Consider the following 14,376-nt stretch of genomic DNA (forward strand, 5'->3'; position numbering starts at 1 on the left):
GTTGTTTTAAGTTATTAAGAAATTAATTGATTAAATTTCCTCTTGGCTTGTAATGTAATGTGTCCATCATCACATTTTTGAATATTTTAACTAGTCACAACAATTTTTTGTAACCAGAGAATTCTCTGTGTTGCTGCATCATTTATTTAAAAAGTAATCTATATTCTATACTCTGAGCCAAACATACAAAAAACCCTTTGCAGTACATTTTCACAGTTTTTAATCGTTTTAATGAAATATATCTTTTCTGCAGTAACACTTACTTCAACTTAACTTCTTTGTCATTTGAGAATTTAGTAGAATGAGTTTTGACTACATTCAACCCTTTCCCCAACTCCTCCCAAACCCAACCACCTTCTCTACTCACTCAACTTTGTGTCCATTTTCTTTTTTAACTTCTCAGGTCCAGTTTGTGTTGCCTATAAGTTCATGAATATGTGGTGTTCCATTAGGGTATGGTTGACCTACAAATGGCTGAACTCTCAAAGAAAACAGACTCTCCCTCTCCCAGAAGCCGTTCAGTGCCAACAGTCTCTTGGTCAGGTGAGGACTTTCTGTCCTCCTTTCCCCTCTATGATGCTCTTTGGTCTGTGGCGTGTGATGCAGACACAGCCTCTGAGCTCATATGATGAGCTGCCTTGTTACTGTTGTCTTGTATTTACTCACTACCTTTGGCTCTTACTCTCCTCTGCAGGAAGCCCTGAGCCTTGGGAGGAAGGGATTGGCATGCATGTTCCATTTAGGGCTGTGAATTCCACAACTAACTATGCTCTGTACCTTAAAGACATATATAGAAACGATTTTTGAGTTAACTATAAAAGGTAGAATAAGACTCCATCAATTGTCAGGAACAGATCCGGCCAAAACTGTAATACCTCTTACTAATGCTGAGATTATGTCATTATGTGATTAATGACAACTGGAAAAAGGCTTGTGAAGCATTGTACATTGAAGCAATGCAGAAGTGTCATCTCACTGTCTGTGGGGTTCTATTTATATTCTTTCTAAACACCACAAGCCCTCTCGCACGTCTGTTTTTAGCAAAATACCACGTGCCCTCTCACAAGACAGTTTCCAGGAAAACATTGCATGACAACTGAGTTTTAAAACAAACCAGAAACTTCCACTTTAAAGTGAAAAATACTTCACAGTAATAGTACATACACAGTAATGGTACAAGAGGAGGGGGGGGGCAGGAAGAGAGAAGGGAGAGGTGGCTATGATTGGGATGCAAAGTGAACATATAAATTAAAAATAAATTTAAAAAAATAAAAAAGAGACAGTGCATATTATACCTTTTAGGTGCTCATTGAAAATAGGAATTTCATTTCTTTTTTTGAATCCCAAACAATGATAACAGTGCCTATAAAACCACATAATCACATGTTCTGACTTAAGTTCCTCTCTGCCTCTGCCCATCTCATGCCACTGAAAGGTCAGAGTCGGGCAGGGAAAGGCATTCAAACAGACTTAGGCAGCGAGACTCACCTTTATCTACAACAACTTTCAGGTTCCACAACTCTACCTCACTCATATGTGGTGAGCCAATGTGTGACACGGAGGGTTTCACATGGAACAAGAGGAGACGTGCGTAAGCGGTTACCACGAAGCAGAAAGCAAGCCATCAGCACTATCTAATCCAATCAGGAGACACATACTGAAACAATGTGGACCCACAGAAGAGGAGCAGCCATCTTCAGACAAAGAGAAGAGACTTGTACACAAGAAGCATGCCCCTGTTCCAAGTGAGAGGCCTTGCCCGGTTTGTGCTTGCTTCCGCAGTTGCCAGGCACGGGCACATGGGTGACCCCACATCTTGGGCATTTAGTTTCAGCTCACTCTGTTTATCTTCACCCTAGTCATGTTTCATACCGTCTTCTGGCTCCCGAACTTGACCCCTCCACCCTGAGAATCAATACGCGCTTGACCCCTGTCTCTCGGGTTCCAATGCCTGCTCATGTATCCAGCTCTGCTCTAGTAAGCGGCCATCTCACCTCTGCTCAGACTGTAGTCATGGCAGGAGCTATGGATTGGGCAGGAATATGCTGCAGAAAATGGTCTGAGATCTCTTTCAAGAGCAGTGAAGTTCCCACTGTCCACTCACTGAGGTTATAGTGCTTAAACGATTGAAGAGCTAATTCCCCAAGAACAGGTGATTATTGCCAGACAGAGCTTATACTCTAGCTTTCCCTTGTCTCGGGGTCCAAATGTGGTCTCTGAAAGTCCATAAAAGGTATCTTTTAATGCAACGCCTCTACTTTATGTTCTCTCAAGGGGCCAGCCGAGCACCAGCTGGGAGCTGCTTCGTGGCTCTGGCTCAGAATTCTCCAGCTAAACAGGGCCCTTCCTCAGGCCTAGCGGGAAGGCCCTCTTTTTACTCAACCTCTCTATGCTCTGATTCCAAGGACTCCAAAATTCCAAAGAATCCAACGTTCCCCCCTTCCTCCTCCTGGAGGGAAAAGAAGGTGGAGAGAGGAGAAGGGAGGGAGAGAAAAAAACAATAGAGAGAGGAAGAGAGAAGGGGAGAGAAACAGGAAACTACCATTCTGTTCAAATGAAATCCAAACTTACAGTAACTTTAACAATAATAACAAGACTTCCAATAACAGAAAACACATGAGGTCGCAGTCAGGTGGATTTATGTTACATATATTCAGCGCTGCATATAAAACACTGCACATAACAGATAGCAAAGCAAGAAAGATGCAGAGCATGTATTTGGATGGAGCTCTGCAACTCACACAGGAATACATCTCGCAGAATTAGACGGTAGATTAATGTCAGAATATAAATATAATTAATCAACGTGAGGCTGTATGTGAGCGGCAGTGCCTGCTAGGACTTGCAGAGGGAGCGCGCGATGTTTCGATCACTACTGGTTCTGTTCAGTGAAGGCCACTGATATTGAGGGTCTTTGAAAGTTAAGGAAAGAGAAAAAAGAAAGCAGCACTGAGAAAAAAAGAAAGAAAGAAAGAAAGAAAGCAGCGCTGGAATAGGTATCATCTAGAAAGCCTTAGCGTATAGCCCTGAGTTAAAGTTTTATGGTGGTAAATCCACACACTGTACATTTTGGAGTTGCTGGCTTCTTTCTGTACTGCCATCCCTTGAAAGTCCCTTGTGTGTTATGTTGTTAGCTACTCTGTTCCATGCTCCACTTTACTATTTTGTGTGCTGAGTGCATGTGTGCATATATGTGTGGTGTAGTGTAGCATAAGTGTATGTACTTGTGTGTGTGTGTGTGTGTGTGCACATGTGTGCGTAGGTATGGGTGGGTGTGGGTGTGGACACATGCATAGGGAGGTATGAGCTTCATGTTTTCTGCTTTCTTCATTCACTTTCCACCTTAGTTTTTAAGACAGTGTCTCTCACTGAGCCTAGAGGTAGACTTACAGGCTGGAGACTTCCAGAATCCTCCTATCTCTGCTAATGGGATCACAGGGCAAGCCGACGCACCTGGCTTCTTCTATAGATGTTTATGTAGACTCAGGTCCCCATGAGTCCATAGCAAGCACTTTATCAGCGAAGCCATCTCCCCAGCCCCTCCAGCTTACTTCTTACTTGTAGGCTCTCTATTATTCTTTCGCTTAAGGATAATTAACATCAAGTACTTGCTAAAAGTTCCGCAGGACTTTGGGACAGATTGTAAGCAGGAATACTTCTCTTTGTAACAGACATTATTGGTTCTTAGCATCACACCCACCCTGTTCTAACATAGATTAACAAATCACCCAGTATCGCTACTTGGGCAGATTTCTCAGTTCCCTCGGAAGGATCTATTCGAATATATTTATTCCCCCATGTCCCCGAAGCAATTGCAGTCATGTAAATGAATTTAGCACTGTGCTAGCATGGAAGACAATAGTATTTTTAAATACTATTTAATATTATTTTTTAAAGTTAAAGTCAGGGTTGAAAACAAACTTCCATTTCCTCTGTTCTAGAAAATATGGTTTGGGTGTAGCAGAGACGATATCTCCTGTATTTCTATCACAGCTCCCAAAACAGCAGATTACGAGATCTCCCAGAAATGCCTCCAACATCAGAACCGCGTTCTGAAAATGGCATGGTAGCATTTGGGGGCTTAGCAAACGTGAGTTGAGCTTCTGTGGAGTTCTTTAGAGTACACTCGGAGCTTTCTTCCTCATGGTCAAAGCAAGTCTTGTCTGAAGGGGATTCTTGTGGGTAGAATGCAATGTACAAGAGCTGCACGTGGAACTAGGCTGAGCTGGTGTCTCGCTCTTTTGTGGGAGGACTGAGGTACGCTTCCTTCTTGATAAATTTACACCTGGAGATTGATTTATTTATTTATTTATTTATTTATTTATTTATTTATTTATTTATTTCTAAAGTCTTTCCCCTAGACCATGAGTTTTAAAGTTTTAACATTTTTGTTGTTAAAAACTTTTTTTTAAAAGTCACCTTTTCCTCCTCCCCTTGCCTTCGGACTAACTTGAGTATAGATCCCCAAACCCCCAGCCCCCTTCCCCAGAGTCTGCCTTGTTCTGAGAAAGCGTCAAATTCCAGGGACTGCTCACCAAAGCCAGCAGTTCATTACTCTTGCTTACAAATGTCTGCTGCTGAGAAGCTCCGTCCAGAGACGTCTCTCATCGCCCTTCCTCTTCAGTACAGCGTTGATTCTTTTACCAGTCCCAAACTAAAGTTCTGTGGTTCTGGGTCTGAAGAGAGCCCCGAGGAAAAGGGATGGAACAAGGCCTGAGCCAAGAAGCAGAAGATGAGGGTTGTGTTCTCTGTGGCCCAGCTGTGTGCACTCAGAGACAGGTTTCAGAGGCATAGGTACCCGAGCCTCCAGGAGATGCAGGAGCTCTCTGCCTTTCAGAACCGTAGCTAGAAGCAGGCTAAGACCTGGGTCCAAACCCAAAGACTGAAACGTAAGTGGTGGCAGAAAACCCAACGGCTGAAGACTGGCAACAGCGTGGCTCGAAGGGCTCAGCTCAGTGGACGATCGCACGGCCCGTTCCAGCTATCCTCGGGCCTATCTGGTGAACATCTGGAAGCCTTTCCATGTTGGACAGGCCGACTTTGGACCAACCCAACTCAGAACAACCAGGCCTGGACCAATCCAACTCGGAGCAACCAGGCCTGGATCACGCAGACCTAGTGTACTCAAGCCTGGAACAGCCAGACTCAGAATGTTCCATTCCATAACTCCCTGCAGCCTTACACGCAGTTGCAGCAAAACTTCTCTGCCAGTGATTTGGAGGCTAATTTGGAAGCCACCAGGGAAAGCTATGCGTATTTTAGCAACCCACAAGCCGGGGAATTATTCCTGAATTCCTGTGAATTCATCGGGTAGAGCGTGAGGAGTGTACAATTCAGTTTAAAGTCAGGGCAATGCTGGATTCCTTCCCCTTTCCCAATGATTTCTATATTTTTTATTATTATCATTACTTTTTGCTTGTTAGTTTTTTGAGACTGGCTGTCCTGGAACTAGCTTTGTAGACCAGGCTGGCCCCGAATTCACAGATCCTCCTGCCTCTGCCTCCCGAGTGCTGGGATTAAAAGTGTGCACCATCACCACCTGGCTTATTGTTTTTATTTTTATTCCTTTGGTGCCAAGTGAGCACACTTAGAACTTTAAACATGCTGAACACCCACGCAACCACTGAGCTCTATTTGCAGCCCTGTGTTGGTGCATGTGTCTTAGCTGTGTAACTTGTCCTTTTCTCTAGTGTTGTGCTGGAGATGTGATTTAACTAAGGGCTTTGGAGACAATGCACCACGCCCTCTCCTTCCCCACATACTCACATCCTTACGCACTCTGACTCTGGAGTGTCTTTTTCTTAGAAGCTTTGGTCTTGGTGATCATGGTGTGTACATGTGATTTGAGGACTGGAGTTTAGCTGGAATCTAATCAAGGAGGTTTGACTAACTTGACCTGCTATGGAAATAGACATGTGGCACTAGCTCTAGATCCAGTATGTTCGTGTATCTTTAGGAAGTAGAATCTAAAAGTGTAAAAAGTATGAAGATTCATTCAGATAGGGTGGTCACTCTAGAGGATGAGGCAGAAGGATCAGGAGTTCGAGGCTAGCCCAGACATAGAGTAAATTCAAGGCCAGCCTTGACTATGTTTAAATAGTAAGGCAGCACCTCAACAGAATAAAACTAAAACTTTGGCTGAAGGAGGACTTCCATCTTGGCCATTAGAAAACTTTTCCTGTCCCGTGGGTTCTGTTGACTTCCTCCATCTCTTTGGAGTTTCACCAAGAGCACTTCTGTGTTAATATCTGTAGAAAGGTGTTTATGGGGGCTGGAGAGATGGCGCATCAGTTAAGAGCACTGGCTCTTCTTCCAAAGGAGGCAGGTTCAATTCCCAACATCCACATAGAAGCTCACAACTTTCCATAAATCCAAGATCTGACACCCTCACGCAGACATCCACGCAGGCAGACACCAATGCACATAAAATAAAAATAAATAAATTTAAAAAGATAGATATTTATATTTGACTGTACCATAATAAACCAATGCCAGTTTGACTAATTTAAGTAAAATAATACACACAGAAAAAAGGGCTGCACATCTTCTTTGACATGCAACATGCTTCTGTGGTTTATTACTCTGTGGACGTCCATATTTTTTTATACATTTGTAGCACCATTTTCTGGTACTGTAACACTTAAACGTGTCATCAAAGTGGTATATGCTGCATCTAATAAGATGTTACTCTCCTAGGAAAAGGTTTTATTCTTATGATTAAAATCAGATTTAGTGGGTCTATTATAATATCATAAGATGCTACGGGAAATAGCAGGAGCTTGAAACCTTTAGTTAAATGACAAAGTAATGAAGTCACGAGTAGAAAATTTGACCTGTATACTACCATATCCCTCTGCATTTCTGGCCAGACAATCACTTAGCAATTCTTGACCACTAACTCTTTTTCCCAGGAAGCAGCACTCACTGATTTTGTGTTGCCATGGAAAAGAGACAGGGAGAGCTGCTGAGTGTAGACCTGTGAGGAGCAGAAAGACTAAGCCCATGGCATCCTGGTGACTGATGGAGTTAAAACAGACAGTGGCCAAGAGGCTACACACAAGCCGAGCAGCCGACACTGTGCGCCACCGCTGCAGGAGAGAGGGACACACAGAAGGATGTAAAAGGACAAGCACCCACACTCCTGGACACCCACACTCCTGGACACCCGCACTCCTGAGCTCACTGTGAACCCCCACACTCCTGGACACCCACACTCCTGGACACCCACACTCCTGGACACCCACACTCCTGAGTTCACTGTGAACCCCACACTCCTGGACACCCACACTCCTGAGCTCACTGTGAACCCCCACACTCCTGGACACCCACACTCCTGAGTTCACTGTGAACCCCCACACTCCTGGACACCCGCACTCCTGAGTTCACTGTGAACCCCCACACTCCTGGACACCCGCACTCCTGAGTTCACTGTGAACCCCCACACTCCTGAGCTCACCATGGACACCCACACTCCTGGACACCCGCACTCCTGGACACCCACACTCCTGGACACCCACACTCCTGGACACCCACACTCCTGAGCTCACTGTGAACCCCCACACTCCTGAGTTCACTGTGAACCCCCACACTCCTGAGCTCACCATGGACACCCACACTCCTGAGTTCACTGTGAACCCCCACACTCCTAGACACCTGCACTCCTGAGTTCACTGTGAACCCCCACACTCCTGAGCTCACCATGGACACCCACACTCCTGAGTTCACTGTGAACCCCCACACTCCTAGACACCTGCACTCCTGAGTTCACTGTGAACCCCCACACTCCTGAGCTCACCATGGACACCCACACTCCTGAGTTCACTGTGAACCCCCACACTCCTGAGCTCCCCATGGATACCCACACTCCTGAGCTCACCATGGACACCCGCACTCCTGAGTTCACTGTGAACCCCCACACTCCTGGACACCCGCACTCCTGAGTTCACTGTGAACCCCCACACTCCTGGACACCCGCACTCCTGAGTTCACTGTGAACCCCCACACTCCTGGACACCCGCACTCCTGAGTTCACTGTGAACCCCCACACTCCTGAGCTCCCCATGGATACCCACACTCCTGAGAGCACCATGGACACCCGCACTCCTGAGTTCACTGTGAACCCCCACACTCCTGGACACCCACACTCCTGAGTTCACTGTGAACCCCCACACTCCTGAGCTCACCATGGACACCCACACTCCTGAGCTCACCATGGATACCCACACTCCTGAGTTCACTGTGAACCCCCACACTCCTGAGCTCACCATGGACACCCACACTCCTGAGCTCACCATGGATACCCACACTCCTGAGAGCACCATGGACACCCGCACTCCTGAGTTCACTGTGAACCCCCACACTCCTGAGCTCACCATGGATACCCACACTCCTGAGTTCACTGTGAACCCCCACACTCCTAGACACCTGCACTCCTGAGTTCACTGTGAACCCCCAGATTCCTGAGCTCACCATGGACACCCACACTCCTGAGTTCACTGTGAACCCCCACACTCCTGAGCTCACCATGGACACCCACACTCCTGAGAGCATCATGGACACCCACACTCCTGAGAGCACCATGGACACCCACACTCCTGAGCTCACTGTGAACCCCCACACTCCTGAGCTCACCATGGACACCCACGCACACTCCTGAGCTCACCATGGACACCCACACTCCTGAGCTCACCATGGACACCCACACTCCTGAGAGCATCATGGACACCCACACTCCTGAGAGCACCATGGACACCCACACTCCTGAGAGCACCATGGACACCCACGCTCCTGAGCTCACCATGGACACCTACACTCCTGAGCTCACCATGGACACCCACACTCCTGAGCTCACCATGGACACCCACACTCCTGAGGGCACCATGGACACCCACACTCCTGAGAGCACCATGGACACCCACACTCCTGAGAGCACCATGGCAGCAAGAAACCTGAGACCAAGTGTCAACTTGAGCAATGCAAGATTCTGGCTTTTCAGGAAAAACATAACAGATAACACATTTTCTGGTATAAAGATCAGTTCTTCCTGAGGTATATGCTAAAATGAACTATGCCAAACCAATTTCAAACCCTAATGCCTCCCAAAACTTTCTGTATCACCACTGAAGGTGATAGCGGTTAAAAGCAAAGGGCTTGGGAAGGAGGAAATTGAGAGCAAATTTAAATTCTTCCATCTCTCAATTGTGAGCTAACAGAAACTAAAGCATCAGCAATGTAAATAATAGGGTCCATGCCAGTATTATAAAGATCATATAAAAATAATATTAAGAGAATATCTCAGGAGATTGTTACTAACACGAGATTATTAACCAAGCTGTTTTCTCCCCTCATAAAGGAAATACATATTATGAAGTAAGTCTCTGACAAGTTAAAGTTTCAAGTATTTGCCAATGGAAGGCAAAGAGGCCATAAGTAAGAAGTGGAAAACGTCTCACAGCACAAAGCCTGTTTCCCTACGCTCAGAAAAATATCTACTTTATTTTAGTAGGATTACAAGGTGTTTATCTTTCAGTAACTGGCCTCACTTCACTCCATATAACGTTCTTAGGAGTCATCGGTGCCGCAGCAAATATTAAATGTCCTCTTGTAAAGTTTGAATGAAATTCTGCTGCATGCAAATGCTACAGTTTCTCTGTTCATTCATCATCTGTGAACTCTTAGGCTGTTTTCATCCCTTGAAAAATGGTTCAGTGGTTGATGGAGCTTTGGGGAGGAAAGCATGTGAGTTGATATTTTCTGAGAGTTTCTGAAATTCAAGATGAAAAAGCTCTATAAACATCCTGTACATAGCATGCTTATAGTGAATAGTACCATACTACATAATCAGAATTTTTAAAAGGTATGCTTTATGCAATGTGTTTTTAGCAACACATTTTAAAAGCCTGTTTTATTACAATCACATAATTATTGATAGTAATATACTCTTCAAATATATGTGTCATTAAGGGTAACTATTCAAAAATCTATTATAAATTTTTTTGATCTGATAATCATTAAAGACATCTACAACTAAGTAGTCAAATGAAGGATCAAGTTTAATTGAGAAAAAAGGCACAACAGTTGACTTCTTTTAAAAAGTATGGAACATCTAGTGAGTAGGGCCCAAATAAAGAGCAGAAGATGGTGATACCAGCCTTCCAAGTGCACCTGCAGTGTGGTATGTGTCTGAGGATGATGGGAAGGAATGCACCAGGAAGGCACAAAGATGCTAAGACAAGCTTTCTTTGACATTTACCTGGCCATAGGAAGGATCTAGTGGGTTTTTTCTTCTTCTTGTTGTTTTTTGAAGAATTTTTGCTTAGTCTTGTGTAAAGACTTTAGGTTGCCATTACCTCTTTATAGTAACCTCTTGGGCAGTGGCTCTGAACCTGTGAGTCACTACTTCTTTGAGGTGTAGAACGACCCTTTTACAGTGAGTGCCAAAGACCATCGAAAAACAAAAGTACTTACACTACACTTCATAACAGCAGCAAAATCACAGTTATAAAATAGCAATGAAAATTATTTGTGGTTGGGGATCACCACAACACGGGACACTGTATTAAAGGGCTACAGCACCAGGAATGTTGAGAACCTATGAGTCTTAAGTCAATCTGTGTCTCTCAACGGCTCTCAAATTATTTTCCGAGACAAAGAAATCTTTATTTTTGAGATCAAGAGTATGGAGCACTAGAAGATACATAAAAATGTACCAGACTACAACAAAACTACATCCACGTTGCTCTCCCACCACATATGAAGCACCAGAATGCCTGCCCTCTCATCATTCACGTTTGCTTTAAAGCACGGCATCTTCACATTTCTCTCAATGAGCATATAAATGCCCTGTTTTGTTTCTTTGCTATTATTTTTGGTTTTTTGAAGGTAAGTAGTAAGCAAGAATTGTAACTAAACTGGGTGGTGGTGGTGCACACCTTTAATCCCAGCACTTGGAGGCAGAGGCAGACATATCTCTGTGGGTTCGAGGCCCACCCCCGCACCTCCCGGTCTACTGAGTGAGTTCCAGGACAGCCAGAGCTACACAGTGAAACCCTGTCTTACTCCCTACCCCCCCCCCCCAAAAAAAAGAATTTTAACTACAGGATTAATCCACTATGGACTTTCTTGGTGTTCCCATTCTCTCAAATAAGTAGAGTTTAGATATCTGTCGCCAAGGAGATAAAACTATTATTATCCATATCTGAAGGGGGGATCAGGATGGACAAACTGGAGGGAAATATGAAGGAAACAGGTAATGGTTATTTCCCCCATTAAATTCCATTGTTTTCATCCAGTGTCTATTTTCGTAAGACACTTGCTATTTTAGATGATAAAAAAATAGCACTTTGCCTCTTCAGATATTTGAACCTCAAAATAAAAGAATTCACAAAAGATAAGAACAATACATGCAAATTATGTCCCCAGAAAACATGGTTTGCTTCTGTCTTCTACATTTAAAGGGAGATTAGCATTTAAAGTGGAAGTGGGACTCTCAGCCAAGAGCTATTATAACATTCAGGGTATCTCTTAGTTCTAAAGTCTATTCATGTTCAGAGCCATAGATTAAACTAGTTTTAAAATTACATATGAGAAAAACAAGGAACATAAATACCCACCTCATAGCATCAACTGACACCTGCTTTCCAGTGTGTCTTGACAATCTTAGTCAATGTTTTAGAGATGTAAGTGCTACTGTAGTCAAATGATTTATTTAACAATTTATTCTGGGCAGTAACTAGAATTTACAATGAGGACACTGAACTTAGGAAGTATTGGACCACAGTCTCATTGTCAGTCAACATTTATTAGCCCTGGGAATATGGCCAAGTTATGCAAAATGTTTTTCCTCACTCTCTTCTAAGTCTGGGTTCCTCAGTCATAGCACTGAATGAGGGAAAAGAAGAGTCATAACACTTAAGTTATCATGTTAATTGGCATATGAACATGCATGAGATTTTGGTGAGGAAATTATTAATAAGACATTTTACAGGCCAATGAATATGTAGGAGTAGAAAGATGTTCGTTAACACGTGTGGGCATGAAAAAAAAATTGATTAGAATACAGTTACCCCTATTCTATAGTAACAAAAGTTAGCTATGTAACTGGCCATATTGAATAGATACCAAATTCTGGCAAAGGGAGGGAGCAACTTCTGCACTGTGTCTTTGAAGGAAAGATGCGTGCCCTCTTGTTTTTCATTTGATGGGATACTGATGTGGCCGTGAACTATTTAGAATGTTTGGACAAGGATAATGGTGCAGAGACAGGAGAACACCATATAGACAGGTCTCGGCTTTCTACACTGTGATGGTATAAACCATCTTCACTGAGTGCAGGGACATGGCCAACCAACGTGGACTCAGAAAGAGCAGGGGTTTCCTTGTCTGTGCCATACAGTTGAGATCTCTTCAGCATGCAGTCAATCTGCACTCTAATTCCCAGTAATGAAGCAAATAAAAATTATAATGTCTGCCAGCGTGACAGAGCTTTTCACTTTATTTTAAGCCCAAACAGCAGACAACCAGCCATTTGTATAAAAGCAACTGGAGAAGGAATGAACGAGGCTGCAGATAACTGAGAGCTTGGCGAAAACTGTAGAGAGTGGATGGCAAGTCTGAGGGACAAAAATGGAAAGTTAAGAATGACATCATCTGACTTATATCTTAGCAGTCTCAGTCCAGCTCACAGGTGAAGCAAGGGAAGGAAACCAGTTGGGTGGGAAGCTAGTGTGAGGAAGTACTTGAAGAACAGGGGGGGATGGGCTGTGGGGATGACTGCTCAGGTGATGCCCTCCCCCCAACCGGCTGATAGGTTAACAAGGGCAGTGAAAGAATTGTTGGTGTTCCTAAGGTGCTTGGCTTGAGCCAGAATGGGAGAGAAATCAACAGATCAAATTGAAGTCTGTTTAATATTTAAATGATATTAGTACAGCGTTTGGGTAAGAGTTCTGGCCTACAGATATAAACCCTGGAGACACCAGTGCAGAAATATAAGAATGAGACAAATGGGTGAGTGTTCAGACAGAGCAGCCTGTATTAGCCAGCTTTCCAATACTGCAACAGGTGATCAGCCTGAAAGAAAAAAGGGAAAGAAAGAAAGGAAGAAAAGAAAGAAAGAAAGGAAGGCATATTTTGATGCACAGTTTGAAAGGTTTCAGAACATGGTCAACTGACTCCATGGTGTCAGCCTGTAGCCAGTCAGTGGGCATAGGAAAGGCAGGAAGGACATGGCAGGCCACACTGATATCCTCATGACGAGGGGAAGGAAACAAGAGGAGGAGCAAGAGCTGAAAGTCTGTCTATCACCTGTAAGGACACGCCCCCAATAATCTAACTTCCTGCCATTACACCTAACCCCCGGAAAAGTTCTATCACTTCCCAATGGTGTATATTTGGGGGATCAAGCCTTTAACATACAGGCCTTTGGGCATCAGTTGGGATCCAAACTATAGAACAGCCCAAAGCATGAGCTTTGTGGGCTGTAATGAGAGAACTCAGGTTACAAGAAGAAAGCAGGAGGCTGAGAGATGGCAGAGAGATGGAAGGAAGGTAGGCAGCTGCAGTACATTACGTCTTGGAAGTCAGGAGTACAAGGAATCTCCAGAACTGCAGTTACAGCTGTGGCTTAGCTTAGTGATGAGAGGGAGCGCTGCCTGCCACGTGTGATGAGAGGGAGCACTACCCACCACGTGTGATGAGAGGGAGCTCTGCCTGCCACATGTAACATTGTTAAGGGCTCTGCCGGGAAGGATTAGGAGAGAGGGTTTTGCAGTGATGGAAGCAGATTCTTGTTTACTGCAGACTCAGAAAGGAGAGAAAATGCAGATGCTAACTGTGGAAAATTCTATCTAAAAGGTTAGCAGTGTATGAATGGCCAGAAGTGTGGCAGAGGCGAGGAGAAGAATATTGCTCCATTTCATTGTTCTGTTTGTGCATATCCATGCGTGTGAGTGTGGACATGTGTATACCACATCTTGACTTGCGAATGGAAGTCAGGGGACAGCCTTGGGTGTTAGTTCTTGCCTCCTACCTTGCTTGAGACAGATGGTCACCACTCATTGTGGCAAACCCTGGACCAGCTTACCCACAGGCTTCAGGAGATTCTCCTTCCTCCACCCGCCACGCCCATCTCTCTGTAAGAAGGCAATGGTGACAGGCACATGCCAGCACATGTGGTTTTGCATGGGTGTTTTGGATCCACACTCCAATCCCCATGTTTGCATGACAAGTGTTTTATCCTCAGAAACATCTCTGAAGCCCAGAGAAAAATATTTGTTTTAATGCGGCTAGGTCAGTGTGTTAAAAAGAAAATCATTAACATTAACAAATACTAAGCTAGAAACCTGAAAGAAAGCATCCAGCTTTGGTTACAAATGGACA

The 14,376-nt window shown here is 44.3% G+C and overlaps 1 protein-coding gene and 1 pseudogene across 1 annotated transcript in view; one reads left to right on the forward strand and one right to left on the reverse strand.

The window, feature by feature from the left end:
• Ptprz1 (protein tyrosine phosphatase receptor type Z1) overlaps positions 1-14,376 on the reverse strand; it is a 183,857-nt gene that overhangs the window by 152,988 nt on the left and 16,493 nt on the right. The gene's annotated exons all lie outside the window — the stretch shown is intronic.
• Positions 3,827-5,314, forward strand: LOC127194791 (homeobox protein NANOG-like; annotated as a pseudogene).

Source organism: Acomys russatus, chromosome 10 (genome assembly GCF_903995435.1).
Source record: "Acomys russatus chromosome 10, mAcoRus1.1, whole genome shotgun sequence".
Taxonomy (NCBI): Eukaryota; Metazoa; Chordata; class Mammalia; order Rodentia; family Muridae; genus Acomys; species Acomys russatus.